We start from the raw sequence: 6,226 nt of genomic DNA, 5'->3' as shown, positions 1-6,226 counted from the left end.
GGCCCATTCTCTTATTTTCCAAGCTCATTTTAAACTTACTGTTGCTCAGCTTTATAGTCAAATAAATTCTGGGAGTGGTCTGGAAGTGTAGTCGACTTCATAGGGGCACCCTACCAGTGTTACCCAGTCTGTATTATGTATTGTGGGATTATGTACCCTTTGAGAACTGTAGCAAACAACTAGCCGCTCTGGGCATTGTTATAAATGTTTCAGGATGAAGTTAGGAGAACTGCTCTGCTTGCAGAGAGAAACTCATTTTAAGAAATGCAGCTCGTCTTTCTGTAGGTTCTTTTGTTCATTTAAATTACCAGTTACTCTCCAGTACCTTAGTGAGTGAACTAGAAATATTGAGACGAGTAGAGTAGGTAATTGATCGTGTGGATAGCCAGAGGCTTTTTCCCAGGACTGAAATGGCTAACACGAGGGGCGTGGTTCTAAGGTGCTTGGAAGTAGGTACAGAGGGGATGTCGGCTACATTTTTCACACAGAGAGTGGTGGGTGCGTGGAATGGACTGCCAACGAAAGTGGTAGAGGTGGATACAATAGGGTCTTTTAAGAGACTCTTAGATATGTACTCTTCTCTTTTTAGACCTCTGCATAGTTCCAGCCTCCAGTGAGAGCGACGTGCAATGTGCTCCCAGCTCTCAACGTTCATGTTCAGTGACTTCACGTCTCTGTTGCAGACATCTTTGAAACAAAGATGGGGCCGCCATTGTGCTGTCTTGTCAGAGGCCAGTTCTCCGTACAGCAGGTCTTTCAGGATCCTCCTGTCTGACATGCGGTGTACGTGGCCCAGCCAGCGAAGGCAGTGTTGTTGGAGCAGGGTGAAGAGGCTGGGTATCTGGGCGTAGGAGTTTTATGCGGATTTGCTGCTTTCAAGACACATTTTCCTTGGTGTCAACTCACAAATTATAACCTTCACCAATCACAACTTAGCTAAATCCTATATCCAATGCTTTGAGAGCTAAATCCCTCTGAATAATGACACCTTTCAATCTCTTTTCAGTTTAGAAAACACTTCCCATTTAATTAAATAAAGAAATGCAACCATTTCACCTCACTTTGTTCTTTAGTGTAAATCGACAACTCTTTCGAAATGAACGGGGCTGCTTGCTCTGCTGGTGTAAGTGTACCTGGCCATTTTGAGGGCATCTAAAGAGGTCACATGAGATCAATGTCACCTTGTTTTCTATACTACCTGCTGCAGTGCACAGGAGCGTAAGTCCAGAAATGTGCACTATGCTGACCAGTGGTTCTCTCTGCAATCACTGGATTAAAGTTAATGTGTTATTTCTGACCACACCATAACTTAATATTTTAGAGAAATTGTCATAGAGTTGCACAGCAAAGAAACATGCCCATGTCATCACCAGTCATTCATTTAAAATAATCCTAGACTAGTCCCATATTTTCTCTCTATTCCCCATCTCTCCACTTATTTATAACTCTCACACATTAGGGACATCTTACAGCAGCTGATTAAGACCATAAGACATAGGAGCAGAATTGGGCCATCTGGCCCATTGAGTCTGCTCCACCATTCAATCATGGCTGATCCTTTATTCTATCTCCTCCTCAATCCCAGTTCCTAGCCTTCTCTCCATAACCTGTGAAGCCATGTCCAATCAAGAACCTATCAATCTCTGCTTTAAATACACCCAACGACCTGGCCTCCACAGCTGCATGTGGCAACAAATTCCACAAATTCACCCACCCATTGGCTAACGAAATTTCTCCGCATCTCTGTTTTGAAAGGGTACCCCTCTATCCTGAGACTGCCCTCCTGTCCTAGACTTCCCACCAAGGGAAACATCCTTTCCACATCTACTCTGTCTAGGCTTTTCAACATTCAAAAGGTTTCAATGAGATTACTCCCTTATCCTTCTGAATTCCAGCGAGTACAGACCCAGACCATCAAATGTTCCTCGTATGATAACCCTTTCCTTCCTGGAATCATCCTTGTGAATGTCCTCTGGACCCTCTCCAATGTCAGCACATCTTTTCTAAGATGAAGAGCCCAAAACTGTTCACAATACTCAAGGTAAGACCTCACCAGTGCCTTATAAAGCCTCAGCATCACATCCCTGCTCTTGTATTCTAGACCACTTGAAATTAATGCTAACATGGCATTTGCCTTCCTCACCACCGGCTCAACCTGCAAGTTAACTTCAGGGTGTTTTGCACAAGGACTCTCAAGTCCCTCTGCATCGCAGATTCCTGGATTTTCAATAGTCCGTACATTTATTTCTACTACCAAAGTGCATGACCATGCATTTTCTAACATTGTATTTCATTTGCCACTTTCTTGCCTATTCTCCTAATTCTGCATCCTACCTGTTTCAACACTACCTGCCCCTTCACCAATCTTCATATCATCTGTAAACTTGGCAACAAAGCCATCTATTCCATCATCTATATAATTTATATACAGCATTAAAAGATGTGGTCCCAACACTGACCCCTGTGGAACACCACTAGTCACTGGCAGCCAACCAGAAAAGAATCCTTTTTATTCCCGCTTGCTGTCTCCTACCAATCGGCCAATGCTCTAACCATGTTAGTAACTTTCCTGTAATACCATGGGCTCTTAACTTTGTAAGCAGCTTCGTGTGGCACCTTATCAAAGGCCTTCTGAAAGTCCAAATATACAACATCCACTGCATCCCCTTTATCTATCCTACTTGTAATCTCCTCAAAGAAAACCAACAAGTTTGTCAGGCAGGATTTCCCCCGAAGGAAACCATACTGACTTTGTACTATCTTGTCCTGTGTCACTAAGTATTCCATCACTTCGTCCTTAACAACTGACTCCAACATCTTCCCAACCACTAAGGTCAGGCTAACTGGTCTATAATGTCCCTTCTGCAGCTCCTTCCAATTTGTTTTGGCCAACTCCTCTCTCATACCACTGTAATTTCCCTTACTCCACTGAAATACTGCTACATCAGACTTTACTTTCTCCCTATAAAGTTTCAAGTTGAACTCAATTATACTGTGATCACTGATTCCTAAGGGTTCTTTCACTTTAAGCTCCCTAATCGCCTCCGGTTCATTAATAACACCCAAACCAGTATAGCTGATTCCCTAGTAGGCTCAATGACAAACTGCTCTAAAAATGTACCTCTTAGGCATTCAACAAACTCACCCTCTTGAGATCCATTACCAACCTGATTTTCCCAATCGACCTGCATGTTAAAATCTCCCTTGACTACCATAACATTGCCTTTTGACTCGCCTTTTCTATTCCCTGTTGCAAACTGTGGTCCACCTCCCAGCCACTGTTGGGAGGCCTGTATATAACTGCCATCAACGTCCTTTTACCCTTGCAGTTTCTTAACTTAACCCACAAGGATTCAACATCTTCCGATCCTATGTCACATCTTTCTTCTGATTTGATGCCATTCCTTACCAGCGGAGCCACACCACCCCCTCTGCATACCTTCCTATCCCTTCAATATAATTTGTAACCTTGGACATTCAGCTCCTAACTACAACCATCCTTCAGCCATGATTCAGCGATGGCCACAACATCATACCTGGCAATCTGTTATATTGAAACAAGATCATCCATCTTATTTCTTATACTACGCGCATTGAGATACAACACCTTGAGTACTGTATTTGCTGTCCTTTCTGACTCTGCATCTCTGATGATTTGATACTCAGCCTGTTGACTGCAACTAAGTCCCATCACCTGCCTGCCCTTCCTGACAATCTGACTGCACGATATCTTTACTTTCTTACCATTCGCCCTTTCCTGAGTCCCTTCACTTTGGTTCCCACCCCCCTGTCAAGTTAGTTTAAACCCTCTCCAACAGCTCTAACAAACCTGCCTACAAGAATATTGTCCCCCTTGGGTTCAGGTGCAACCTATTACTTTTGAACAGGTCATTCCTCCCCCAGGAGAGATCCCAATTACCCATGAAAATGAAGCCCTGCCCCCTGCACCAGCTTCTCAGCCACACATTTATCTGTCAAATCATCCTGTTTCTACCCTCACTGGCACGTGGCACAGGCAGCAATCCAGAGATTACTACCCCAGAGTAATCCTGTTTCTCAGCTTTCTACCTAGCTCTCTCAATTCTCTTTTCAGGACCTCAGTGTTTTTCCTTGCTATGTCATTGGTACCAGTATGTACCAAAGCATCTGGTTGCTCCCTCTCCCTCTCCAAAATGTTGTGGATGTGATCTAAGACATCCCTGACCCTGGCACCTGGGAGGCAACATACCATCCGGATGTCCCGTCCACGTCCACGGAACCTCTTGTCTGTTCCCCTCACTATGATGTCCCCTATCACTACCGCTCCCTTCTGCACCACAGACCCATGCCTGGTGCTTGTAACCCAGTCGCCATCGTGTTCTCCCGGGAGGTCATCCCCCACAAAAGTATCCAAAGCAGTCTACTTGTTTTTGAGGGGAATGGCTACAGGGGTGCTCTGCTCTAACAGCCTACTTCCATTTCTCCTGACGGTCACCCAGCTACTCGCCTCCCGCACCTTCCCTGTAACTTTGATCAATTATATCCTCGCTCTCCCGTACAAGCCAAAGGCCATCCAGTTGCTGCTTCAGTTCCCTAACACAGTCTTCCAGGATCTGCAGCCGGATGCACTTCACGCTGATGTAATTCCTCGGGAGACTCTGGGTCTCTCAGTTCGCCAACACCCGGCACAAAGAGCATACCACAGCCATTTAAATGGTACAGTAAAAGAGGGAGAAAAAACCCAAAAAAGAAACCTTAACAGGCGCTTTACACAGAGCTGATGCCTCTTCTGAGCCAAAGCCTGTTGCTTCTACTCTCGTCACTGGCCTCCTCCTGACAATGACCACCCCAGCAATGGCCGCTCCACTTATCCCTTCTGTACTTTTATTTAGTTCGTAGACCTCCATTGATGCCGCTGACAGGCCATGTACAATGAGAAATCTCTCCTGGTAGAACTACACTTAGTGAACAATGGCTACGCTAGCTGTGGTAACTGGCTTCTCAGCTTAGTACATATTATCCCTGGACTCAATAATGGAAGCCTGCCACCTGCTAAAGTGCAGTTCTCTTGCAGGATAAACTTATCAACCCACAGGTCTTGGTAAGAGGAAACCAATGCATCCTGGTGAAACCCATGCTGTTACATGTGTGGTGTTGGTGGGGGAGGGCATGCAAACTTTACACAGAGCTGTCAGCCTGTGCAGTTCTTTAAACTTACAGTGGACCTCATTGGAACAGTGCAGGAGGCCACAGACCAGACCACTGGGTGTGGTCTAGAGAATGAGAGTGACAATCAGCTGGAAGTTCATGGTCATCTCGGTAGAGCTGCTTTTAGAGCAGTCCACGTTGTGAGCACGAAGTATAAAACACTAAATTGGAAGAAGTGCAAGTGCATCACGGCTTCACCTGAAAGGGCTATTTGGCTGCCTGGCAGTGGAAAGGGAAACAGGATAATGCTGATTCTTCTGAGGTTGCATGGGAAAGTGCTGTGAGAAGGGAAATGATTGTTGGAGGTGGGTGAGTGAACAGATAGTCCTGAAGGGACTCAGAATGTTGAAAGTGAAGCAGAGTGTCCAGTGATGAAATCTTGTTGGAGCCATGGGAACTGCACAGGATGATTGATTGAATGTGGAATCTAGGGGGCTGGAAGGTGGGCATCTCTGTTCTTGGACTGTCGGAGGAGAGAGGGTGAGAAGATAGCTTAAACGTGCTCAGGAGTTCTATCAACTACAGTAGAGGAGAAACTTCAATTAAAGAAAAAAGAATTATAACTTGGAGGGACACACAAAATGCTGGAGGAACTCTGCAGGCTAGGCAGCATCTATGGAAAAAAAGTACAGTTGACGTTTTGGGCTGAGACCCTTCAGCAGGACATAGCTGCGGGACATACTTGTAATGAATATTGGACAATATTTGATAACTTGCTTTTCCTGACCAGTCCTGCTGAAAGGTCTTGGCCCAAAACATCGACTGTCCTCTTTTCCATAGATGCTGCCTGGCCTGCTGAGTTCCTCCAGCATTTTGTGTGTGTTGCTTGGATTTCCAGCATCTTCAGACTCTTGTTTATAACTTAGAGGCAGCTGTAAGGAAAGTATCATCTTTAGAGTCGTTACAACAGAGACTGGAAGAGTGGAATGGAATCCTTACAAATGGCAGGGTGGAAGGAAGGATAACTATTGAGATAGCTGTGGGATTCTGTGGACGATATTTGATTACTTGATCTTCCTGACCAGTTCTGCAGAAAGTT

This window comes from Hemitrygon akajei, chromosome 11 (assembly GCF_048418815.1).
Source record: "Hemitrygon akajei chromosome 11, sHemAka1.3, whole genome shotgun sequence".
Taxonomy (NCBI): domain Eukaryota; kingdom Metazoa; phylum Chordata; class Chondrichthyes; order Myliobatiformes; family Dasyatidae; genus Hemitrygon; species Hemitrygon akajei.
The sequence above is the reverse complement of the archived record's forward strand: the minus strand, read 5'-3'. Positions refer to the sequence as shown.